The following is a 12079-nucleotide window of genomic DNA, read 5'->3' on the forward strand; positions in this document are numbered from 1 at the left end:
CATGGGAGTTCGCCCAACCAGTCCACATGTGTTTTGTGGACTTGGAGAAGGCGTTCGACCGTGTCCCTCGGGAGGTTCTGTGGAGGGTGCTTCGGGAGTACGGGGTGCCGAGCCAACTGATAAGGGCGGTTCGGTCCCTGTATCACCGATGCCAGAGTCTGGTCCACATTTCCGGCAGTAAGTCGGATTCGTTCCCAGTGAGGGTTGGACTCCGCCAAGGCTGCCCTTTGTCACCGATTCTGTTCATAATTTTTATGGACAGAATTTCTAGGCGCAGCCGAGGCATTGAGGGGGTCCGGTTTGGGGACCTCAGCATCGCGTCTCTGCATTTTGCAGATGACGTGGTGCTGTTGGCTTCTTCAGGCCGTGATCTCCAGCTCTCGCTGGAACGGTTCGCAGCCGAGTGTGAAGCGGTCGGGATGAGGGTCAGCACCTCCAAATCCGAGTCCATGGTCCTCGATCGGAAAAGGGTGGAATGCCCTCTCCGGATCGGGGATGAGATCCTGCCCCAAGTGGAGGAGTTCAAGTATCTTGGAGTCTTGTTCACGAGTGAGGGGAGGATGGAGCGTGAGATCGACAGGCGGATCGGTGCAGCGTCGGCAGTAATGCGGACCCTGTACCGGTCCGTTGTGGTGAAGAGAGAGCTGAGCCAAAAGGCAAAGCTCTCAATTTACCGGTCGATTTACGCTCCTACCCTCACCTATGGTCACGAGCTATGGGTCGTGACCGAAAGAACGAGATCTCGGATACAAGCGGCCGAAATGAGTTTTCTCCGCAGGATGTCCGGGCTCTCCCTTAGAGATAGGGTGAGAAGCTCGGTCATCCGGGAGAGACTCGGAGTAGAGTCGCTACTCCTCCACGTTGAGAGGAGCCAGATGAGGTGGCTCGGGCATCTTATCAGGATGCCTCCTGGACGCCTCCCTGGGGAGGTGTTCCGGGCATGTCCCACCGGTAGGAGACCCCGGGGACGACCCAGGACGCGCTGGAGAGACTATGTCTCTCAGCTGGCCTGGGAACGCCTTGGGATCCCCCGGGATGAGCTGGATGAAGTGGCTGGGGAGAGGGAAGTCTGGGAGTCCCTCCTAAAGCTGCTGCCCCCGCGACCCGACCCCGGATAAGCGGAAGAAGATGGATGGATGGATGGTAAAAGTATTGTTACTTAAGTGACAGTACTATTTTAACAAAGTGAAGGTGGGAGTAACAATATAAAGTAGTGAGAGAAATAAATATAAAAGTAGTCAGAAAAATAAACACGTAAACAAGCAAAGTATTGATCTACATTGTGCAGGTGTTTCTAATTGTGTGTTCGATGCAGCTTTTTTTCCCAAGAAACTTGGTCAACAATGCCTCAAAAAGAAACGAGTCTCTTGAGAAGCCGGTGATGTCACTGCGGAGGACGGTGCGTCAACAATTAATGGATAAACAATAAATAGTGTCGTAGTAGTCGTAGTGTAGTAGTATTTAAACGCTTTCAAAATTTCTCATATGTGGTAATTGCTAAGTGATTTCATTAAATGTAAATACGAGCAATACAAGCTGAATATTATATGTATATATATTTGTATTTTTGTGTGCGTATATACATATATACGTATGTACGTAAATTTTCTAAACTGAATTTTTACACTTTTTATTACATTTTTAATGTTTTTTAAAAAATGTTACACTTTTTTAACAAATGATGTTACCAATACATGTCAATTGTTTAAGCACTCACCCACTCTCTCACAACTCATTGACAGTGACCCCAATACATATGTTGTTGAGGCCATTGTAAAGAAATTGTACATACAGCTACATAATGTGTGTGAAATAAATCAATTGTTACTCTTCAAACTCTCGTTGCTGGACTTTTTTTTCAATGTTGTATTTCAGTGCAATTAGCCGAACTAAGGCTCCAGCGAGGGTTACCTTTATGAAGGTGACACCTCCAGGCTTGATCACATGACCACTTGACACAGAGATACTGTACAGTTTTTATCGAGGTATGCTGCTTGACTGAATGCTGCATCCAAAGCTATGACAAATGTGACCTTATCATGTCTATCGAGCTTTTCTTTGTGGAATATGATCAGGTGAATGAAAGATGAACTTTCTCTTCTGGCGATGTTCTCGCTAGAGGAGTGACTGTGGTGGCCAGCAAGGAGACCAAAGTGCAGTCTTTGACGGTCACTGCGAAAGGAAAGGCTGAGGTCAAATGGTGCAATCCAGATGGACAGACCAAAGCGCTCCACCAAGATGAGGAGAAATATTTCTTTTTGGAACACATTATTCTTCAGGATAAAAATAATGGAGATGGTTTGTAGTTTTAAATTCCAAATATAATCTGTAGGTAATGGCATGGTACTTATTTTTTCTATTCTGTTCAACTTGCACTTTTCCCCCCACAAGGAACTTTTTTTTTCAAAACATTTAATAATAATAATTAATAATAATGATAAATTATATTTGTAACACACTTTACATTCGGAGGAATCTCAAAGTGCTACATGGCAAGTAAAAACAAGAAAACAAAGCAAAGACAAGTATAAGACAACTGAACGACAGCCAGATTGTGAGAAAGATGTTTTCAGTCATTGGCACCTCACGCACGCAAACACACACACACACACGCGCGCACACACACACACACACACACACACACACACACACACACACACACACACACACACACACACGGAGAGAACGTGTTTGCCCCACAAGGAAGATGATAACTGTACACTCCCTTACACACCTTCCGCGCAGACGTAATCTTAACGACAAACACGAGACATACAAACACAGACACGGGACGGACGACGTTGCCTGTGACTGACGGGACACAGAAAATAACCTTCAGGATGTTTAAGAGGTTCTGCTCCAGGTCTGAATGGACACATTGTGCTTTTGCCTCACAAGTGGAAACACACTCAACGGTGCAGTTTTAAGAGAAAATAGTAAGGAGACCTTTGAGATGACCAACGAAGATATTTAGCAAAAAAGGTAATGCATTTTCATCTATTTTAAGATTTGAAAGTTTTCTAACATTGTTACTACTTGTGATTTTTTAGGGCACACTTACACGCATGACTAATAAGGAGATTTTTTTTTTTTATAGGTTTGAACATTAAACACCCAATGAATATGGAAGGAATTGTTGAAAATGGATTGTCATTCCATCCAGACGGTGACATAGATGTGGCTCCAGTTATGGTGATTTTTTTTTTTTACTTTTATACAAATGACAATCACAAAAGTGTCCATGTAGGAGAAAAGTGGTTTCAAAGAAGAATTTGTTTGTTTCAGGAACCTCGGCATGCTTGGATGAAGACATTTGTCAAACGCCTTGGCTCTGGAACAGTAACAATTGTTATTTACACCGAAAAGAAGGCCTACAAACCAGGTGATGCGCAGTATTTATACACGCATGTAGACAGTGTGAACTTGTACACTGTGGTGTCTGTGTCTCAAAGCCCTCAACGCTCACCACAGCATATTTTCGTTCTTCAATGACACCATACCCCATTCTCTACTCTTAAGCAAATCATTTTCTCATCCTGCAGGCGAAGGCATCCAAGTCATTGTTGACGCCATCAACCGGTCGACTTGCTCGTTGATGCTCAAGTACATATTGCAACGGAAGCAAAGTCGGATTTCGCCGGGTAAAAGGATAACTGCCGTGTGTCCTATCGCTGAGAAAGTTGCCAAGCGTGTTCGCGCCTACAGCAGAAAGACGATGCTCAATGTGATCACCATCCCGAGAGGGAGCCCTCCCACCATCTCCATGGGTTCATCCATTGAACTTCACTACGAGTTGAAGGTAAACCAGACCAGATAATGTCGGAATACACTTTTGTCAATGTCATTGTAGTAAATTGTGAAAAATGTTCTACAGGTCTGTGTGGATATGACTGGCTCAAACTCCGCTTACCTCAGAGTGCCAATAGTTGTGCTCCCCAGCAGCCTACATTCCGCCAAACGACATCAACAGTCACTCAATGCTTTAACTCCGGGAGATGTTCATCCAAACCCAAACCAGCAAATGCAGAGGCCTAGAGAAAGACCACGAAAAGCCAACTCTATGGACTTGCCATTAGATTTTTAAATATAGATTTAATTCTTGTTATTATAATTATTATAATAATTCCTGCATTTTGAAATTCCTAACTGCACAGCTAACTGCTAGCTAATTATGCTCGCTTATCTTTAGGATGGAATTCATATAGTAGTCCTAATGGATGAAAATCTAATCCAAGCATGTAGTATGTAAACCCAAGTTTTTGTAATTGTTTGAAGCTCTTGCTCTCTTATGTTTTCGATGGAATTCATATACTATAGTATGTATATACTAAAATTGAAATGTTCTTGCTATCTTGTAAGATTAGACAAATACTATAGAATGACTTGCGATCAAGATTTGCCTTAATTGTGTTTCTATGAACCCTATTATCGTTGAGATTATGTACTGTAGTGTAAAAATTAATAATTTAAAAAAATCTTATTTATAGATTTGCACCACCACAAAGCACTAATGACAAATGAAAGAAATTACTGAAAAAGAACTATCAGAAATAAAAATGAATGACTATTTTGCATGAAAACCAAAAAGAAAATGTGAATATTCATGAAGAATAAACGCATTATCAAGCCCTGATCCCTGAGCAATACATTTGTTATGACCAATCACGGAAATCCTAATCAGAAAGTTAGTAGTCAGTAAAATAAACACGTAAAGTATTGATCTATGTTGTGCGTTTGATGCAGCTTTACTTCCCAAGAAACTTGGTCAACAATGCCTCAAAAAGAAACGAGTCTCTTGAGAAGCCAGTGACGTCACTGCGGAGGACGGTGCGGTGACGTCGGAAGTTCGATAGTGACACGCTGCTCCGTGGGTGGAAGGCGGACGGTGCATCATCACTCGCAACCAGATGTGGAAACCTAATCAAACCTGTATGATACATTTACATATGTATCGTTTTTAAAACTCTCCTTGATGCATGACTGGAAAAAGTCGTTTTGAAAGTTCCTTATTGTCTTGTTTTTGTTATTGTAAGGCAAATAGGTCAATTCCAAAATTAGCATTTCAGAAATACAATGGTATTCTTTACAGTCTGCCCACTCCTCTTGCCTTAATTACTACCTCCCATAGATTATTTTCTTAAATGCATTGTAGTTGCATCATTGCCAACATGTTTACCTTCTACACATAGGAGTGTCTTTCCACTTTGGATGGTTGTGCCAGGGCAGCGCTTTGCTAACTCGGACAGAAATCACGGTATTCTTCCAGCTGCATTACAGAAAAGATTCAACGTTAACTTGCAATTAGAAGCAATATCCTAAATTTGAATGGCTCATCAGCTGCCCAGTCTAATGTCGAGGCCTTGTTATGATTTGGGGGGGGGGGGGGGGGGGGGGGGGGGGGTGTCTTAGAATAAAACACACACAAAAAAACATCAACATATAGGGATGGAATGTGTTTGGGTGCTCGGGGACCTCTACAATGCGCCATATTACTAAAGGACGACAGAGGAAGAGCGAGAAAGAGAGGCAGTTGGCAAGGGGACTGGAACACACAACAGGTGGGGGGGAAAGCAAAACAGAAGCGTATGACGCTCAAGTCTGGACCATGTGTTATGTTGAACACCTGAATTCGGTCGCATAATATCTGAGAAAGCCCAGAAGCAGCATTCCCAGAGACGATTGGTTTTGTGAATTGAAGCGGGGGATGTGTTCGGCTCCCTTGGGGATCATGTCAATCTCCAAAGAGGGATCAAAACACTCCTAAACATCAAGACACAAGCTATTGACAAATCTCATATATCGTATCGCTCATAACACAGAACAATAACATGCTCTTCCACTAGATGGCAGAAGATACAATCTCTCCAGAGACCCAACTTTCTATACGATGCCTCTAAAGAAATCATTCTCTAAAGGTGATCAATTTGAATTCCTTCAGAAGCATATTGTACAGATTCATATTTTAGATGCAACTGAACAGTCAACCTATACCTGAGTTACCAAAAAGTGGGGAAACTTACTGGAAAATCCATCTGCAGTGAATGAAGCACTGGTGTTTGAAGGGCTAAAATGAGAAATCATAATTTAGCCAGGAGCGAGGATTTAAATGGGTCGATTGTGTGCGTATGTGTGTGTACTGACTCTGAAGGTAGTGCAGCACCATCAGCGCCAACGTGTAGCTGCTTAACGTTCCTTAACTGGCATCATTGATTTGACGATGCTGTGCCCACTTCTTGACAACAAGGATGAGTGGTCGTATCCTGGGCTCAACTGAACATAGAGAGGCACGCACATACATTTAACCTTCCGCAAACTACTGGGAGTGACTTCTAAATTGGGAAAACAATTTACCGTAAGCATAACTCTTCAGAAGGAACGTGTTTCGGATGCCCACTATGTTGTTCACGTTCAGGTCAAAAGTCAGATTGCTTAAGTGAGAACAACACAGTTCAATCTTAGATTGGAACACAATGTAAAACCCAAAGTCACTAACAAGTGTTGCTCCTACCTTACCTGCCTCTCTCTTGGAACCTGAGGATGGGCACCTTGGCTCTGATCAGATGTAGCCGCTCTACTAAATCTAGCGAGAAAATAAAGCAGAGAATTTGAATGAGTCCTCGACTGAAACATTTTCTCACTGAGGAAATAGCACCACCTTGTGGTGTGGGAACTTGTTGTAAAAGATCACAACACAGGAGTACTTGTGTTGCGATGGTTTTGTTTGACCATGAAACAAATTTTTCCCAAATGTTAAATTGTATTATTGTAATTGGTAACACCCTTTGAACTGAAGGATGATTATTTAATCAGAATTTAAATGGCATTAAATGAGTAGGATGGTTATAATACATATAATATAAATAATATATATAATAATAGGATGGTTATTATTATTATACAATAATATCAATAATAATGTTAATGATTAAAAAAAAAAAAAGTGTACTCACTCATTGACCTCATAATCCTTTGGAGGGCAGAGAGCACTGTAATTGGATCTGTTTTTTTCTGAAACAAAAAGAAATGTGATTAGGAGAGAAAAAATGCCATGGCACAAACGCCAAAGGGTAGAGGAAATAGTTTTACATTTTCATGGAGGACGTAACACAAATCGGCATCGCTGCTCCGGCAGGCTAATCCGCTCATGGTGGATCTTGTCAAATAAAGCTGCCCCACTGTGAGAAAAAACAAAGAAGTGACAATGCAAAGACAACACGGTGCAAGAGTAATTAATACATACTTGTGGAGACACGCATGTCTCGTTGCAGCAAACTTCTGCACGTCTCTTTCCGACATAAATCCGAAGGCTGCTGCTGGCATATCTCAAACAGATTGGCCACCTGAAAGCTTAGCTGAGGACACAAAAAGAGGCAGACAACATGAAAACATAGTCCGAGTGATAAACAGCGTTATTTTTGGGTACCTTGTCGTCGTCATGGACGTTCAGGTTCATGGAGCCACACGGGGTTGTGGGAGCGTTACAGCGCACATGGGAATGAGGGTGATCAAAATCTGAGGATGATCTTGAGGAGCCCGGCAATGCATGGTCAGATCTAAAACAGGGCCGATCGTGCCAAATGTGAGGATTTCCTGAAGGGGGTAGGGATGAGTCGTCGCCACGTCGGCGCTTCACAAGCGGGAAGTCATCGTCCTCGTGTTTTCTCCTGTAAAAGGATGCAAGATTTTAAAGCCTGGATGTTCACAATTAACATTGAGAAAAAGTTAGATAAGTGACATACTTGCGCCAGTCACTCCTAGTTTGAGAAGGTGTAAAGGGAGGCAATGGGCAAGGCCTCCAATCATCAGGAGGCAAGCTGTCATGTGGTGGGCCATCATAGCTATTGAGACACATACTATTACTAATTATTTATTAAAAAGTCACATTTAGCACAGAATTGTAGATTAAGATATCAAATTACAGAGGACTATACACAAATGCACACCACACATTTCAGATTTTAAATGTTTAAAACTGGAAATTATTTGCGTTCCAATTCAGTTACATAACCATCTTTGTGTTGGTCTAACACATTATTTTTCAACAAAATACATTTAGGTGTGTGATGGTAAGGTAAATTTTTTTTGAAACGTTTGAAGGGAATGAATAGTTTTGCAAAGCACTAATCAAATCTCACAAAAACATTACATCTGTTTGGCTTTCAAGTGAAATTTCTGGATTAACCTAAAATGCATTTGAACCTTCTCAGGTGAATTTAACTTTAATTTATATCAATATAACATTTTCTTGCCGTTTTACACATAATACATGTCAAAATAACCAACGCCAAGGTTGTTTTTTTGCCATGCAACTCTAATATAGTAGCCTGCTCGTGCAAGTACACACTTGGCATTTTAGGGAATCCGAAACTTCACCCAAAAGATGATTACCCCTAACTTTTGTTGGATACCATTACTGTGACAAATAGCCCACAATAAAGCACTCAGTCAGACTGACTTGTCAACTGCTCTGTGCTCATAAAAGTGGGGATCCATGCAATCGGGCCGTGGGCTGTAGGCTGGTCGCCTCCTCGATGGCGAATCACGTGGGAACATGTCTCGCGAAGCCACTGCTATCGAAGATACATGAAACAGGAGGTAAAGAAGCAGGACATGAAAATAGTACAGTAACTATTATGATAACTAAGAGGTTACAAGTACGGGGATTATGAAAATTGAACATGCGCGTCGCTTTCAAATTAGTAACTCGTGCTGCAGCAAGCTAGCTGCTTACTACCACCAGCTAGGGCTTCAACCCAATCGATCGACTATTTAGACAAGAACCTTGGCGAGAAATCCCAGAAGTGAGTCGTTTTTTGTTTTTAACAATTTAATTAAAGATTACACGTACAAAACCTACCATTTATCACTGTGAGCCACTTCCTGATCGCTTGAGCTCGCGTTGCAGTGACGTCCTTATTTTCTTTTTTAAGGCGTTACTTTTACGATTGCACCGGAGAAAACCTTCCTGTAGTGATGTGCATTCCAGTTCTTTTAGATGAACTTAAACTCTAGAATCAGTTCACTCAAAAGATTCGTTCAAACGAATCGTTCAATGAATTCCCCCCAGTGGAAACAACTCATATACGTCAAACAATATAACTACACCCCCCCCCCCCTAATTATTATATATAATAATAATTGGCTCGGGTAATTAACACATTTTATTCTATACTACAACACCTACATACTGATCCCGTTGGCAACAGTCTCTCACCCGGTCGTGAACGGGACGTTGCGTCACTGACTCGTTCGTGAACGGGAAATTACGTCACTGACTCGTAAAGTCCCGCCTCCATCGAACGCTCGCTGGCGCTGCTGATTGGTCGTTCGCGAAGATTCACGAGTGAGTGACAGACAACATTGCCGCCATGCCATTGCCAGCCGACACACTTTATGCCGACATTGATGTTTTAATTTGGTATTTGTTGGCTTGTAGTTGATGGTGTTATTATATCGAATATGTTTGTGTTTGAATAAAAGGTTGGAAAAAAAACGTTATGCCGACATTTGTTAATTTTGGAGACACCAACTAATATAACAACGTAAAACACATACACATATTGTCATATAAAGCAGTTAATCAAAGGTCAGATTTTTATGTTTTGATTGGCGAATATAAAAACAAGGAATAAAACACCAGACAAGTTATAACATAAATGTTAATAATAATAATAATAATAATAATAATAATAATAATAATAAAAGTGCATCTCAAACCAGCAATCTAATGTGAAACTGCAGTCGATATATTGGACAACAATATTTAGGCATATATATACGTACACGTTATTTAAAACCTACTATAAGTCAATCGTAAATCTACATTCTGGCTTACATAATTCACGCCAGGAGACGCAACATATTCACTGATTGATCCGTTGATGCACCGGAAGGCAGTTCACTCATTGACTCGTTCGCGAACGGGAAAGCCAGGATTCGTTCCCTCGATCCGTTATCGCGGTGAACTGGAAATGAAGTGAGTGATTCGTTCACTCACAGATTCGTTCGTTGGTGAACGGGAATTGCAATTCATGACTCGTTCGTGAACGGGAAGGTACGTCATTTTCTTCTTCGTTTTGTTTTACGGCGAGGTGGCACCAGATTCAATGGGCATTACCGACACTTACTGGTTGAAGTTATATGAACGGAAAAATGAACGAATCACTTTAGGAAGTGATTCGTTCACTCTCGTGCACTGAAAGGATTCGTTCCTTATGAACGAATCGTTCACTGTTGGCTTGACGCGCTTTCGCCGTCGTTCCTTGTGCTTTTGCCCCACAAGTGGAAACACACTCAACGGTGCATTTTTGAGAGAAAATAGTAAGGAGATCTTTGAGATGACCAACGAAGATATTTTGCCAAAAAGGTAATACATTTCCATCTATTCTAAGATTTGAAAGTTTTCTAACATTGTTCCTACTTGTGATTTTTTAGGGCACACTTACATGCATGACTAATAAGGAGATTTTTTTTTTTATAGGTTTGAACATTAAACACCCAATAAATATGGAAGGAATTGTTGAAAATGGATTGTCATTCCATCCAGACAGTGACATAGATGTGGCTCCAGTTATGGTGATTTTTTACTTTTATACAAAAGACAATCACAAAAGTGTCCATGTAGGAGAAAAGTGGTTTCAAAGAAGAATTTGTTTGTTTCAGGAACCTCGGCATGCTTGGATGAAGACATTTGTCAAACGCCTTGGCTCTGGAACAGTAACAATTGTTATTTACACCGAAAAGAAGGCCTTCAAACCAGGTACATACACGCATGTAAACAGTATGAACTTGTACACAGTGGTGTAACCGTGAGGCTGGTGAGTCAAGTTTGTTCAACTGCAACCACCACATGTTTTCCCTCTTCAGTGACGACCACGCCCCATTCTCTATTCTTAGCCAAATAATTTTCTCATCCTGCAGGCGAAGGCATCCAAGTCATTGTTGATGCCATCAACCGGTCGACTTGCTCGTTGATGCTCAAGTACATATTGCAACGGAAGCAAAGTCGGATTTCGCCGGGTAAAAGGATAACTGCCGTGTGTCCTATCGCTGAGAAAGTTGCCAAGCGTGTTCGCGCCTACAGCAGAAAGACGATGCTCAATGTGATCACCATCCCGAGAGGGAGCCCTCCCACCATCTCCATGGGTTCATCCATTGAACTTCACTACGAGTTGAAGGTAAACCAGACCAGATAATGTCGGAATACACTTTTGTCAATGTCATTGTAGTAAATTGTGAAAAATGTTCTACAGGTCTGTGTGGATATGACTGGCTCAAACCCCGCTTACCTCAGAGTGCCAATAGTTGTGCTCCCCAGCAGCCTACATTCCGCCAAACGACATCAACAGTCACTCAATGCTTTAACTCCGGGAGATGTTCATCCAAACCCAAACCAGCAAATGCAGAGGCCTAGAGAAAGACCACAAAAAGCCAACTCTATGGACTTGCCATTAGATTTTTAAATATAGATTTAATTCTTGTTATTATAATTATTATAATAATTCCTGCATTTTGAAATTCCTAACTGCACAGCTAACTGCTAGCTAATTATGCTCGCTTATCTTTAGGATGGAATTCATATAGTAGTCCTAATGGATGAAAATCTAATCCAAGCATGTAGTATGTAAACCCAAGTTTTTGTAATTGTTTGAAGCTCTTGCTCTCTTATGTTTTCGATGGAATTCATATACTATAGTATATACTAAAATTGAAATGTTCTTGCTATCTTGTAAGATTAGACAAATACTATAGAATGACTTGCAATCAAGATTTGCCTTAATTGTGTTTCTATGAACCCTATTATCGTTGAGATTATGTACTGTAGTGTAAAAATTAATAATTTAAAAAAAATCTTATTTATAGATTTGCATCACCACAAAGCACTAATGACAAATGAAAAAAATGACTGAAAAAGAACTATCAGAAATAAAAATGAATGACTATTTTGCATGAAAACCAAAAAGAAAATGTGAATATTCATGAAGAATAAACGCATTATCAAGCCATGATCCCTGAGCAATACATTTGTTATGACCAAGCACGGAAATCCTAATCAGAAAGTTAGTAGTCAGTAAAATAA

General features: G+C 41.1%; 2 long non-coding RNA genes and 1 pseudogene across 2 annotated transcripts; 2 read left to right on the forward strand and 1 right to left on the reverse strand.

The window, feature by feature from the left end:
* The first annotated feature begins 2799 nt into the window (after positions 1-2799).
* Positions 2800-4265, forward strand: LOC125994511 (uncharacterized). The gene is made up of 5 exons (XR_011086559.1): positions 2800-2982; positions 3098-3192; positions 3286-3382; positions 3543-3799; positions 3875-4265. It is a non-coding gene; the product is annotated as an uncharacterized lncRNA (long non-coding RNA).
* Positions 4266-4726: 461 nt separating this feature from the next.
* On the reverse strand, positions 4727-8899 carry LOC125994516 (poly(A) RNA polymerase GLD2-like; annotated as a pseudogene).
* Positions 8900-10259: 1360 nt separating this feature from the next.
* LOC125994515 (uncharacterized) lies at positions 10260-12008 on the forward strand. Its single transcript, XR_011086632.1, has 5 exons — positions 10260-10366; positions 10481-10575; positions 10663-10759; positions 10921-11177; positions 11253-12008. It is a non-coding gene; the product is annotated as an uncharacterized lncRNA (long non-coding RNA).
* Positions 12009-12079: the final 71 nt, after the last annotated feature.

Source organism: Syngnathus scovelli, chromosome 3 (assembly GCF_024217435.2).
Source record: "Syngnathus scovelli strain Florida chromosome 3, RoL_Ssco_1.2, whole genome shotgun sequence".
Lineage (NCBI taxonomy): Eukaryota > Metazoa > Chordata > Actinopteri > Syngnathiformes > Syngnathidae > Syngnathus > Syngnathus scovelli.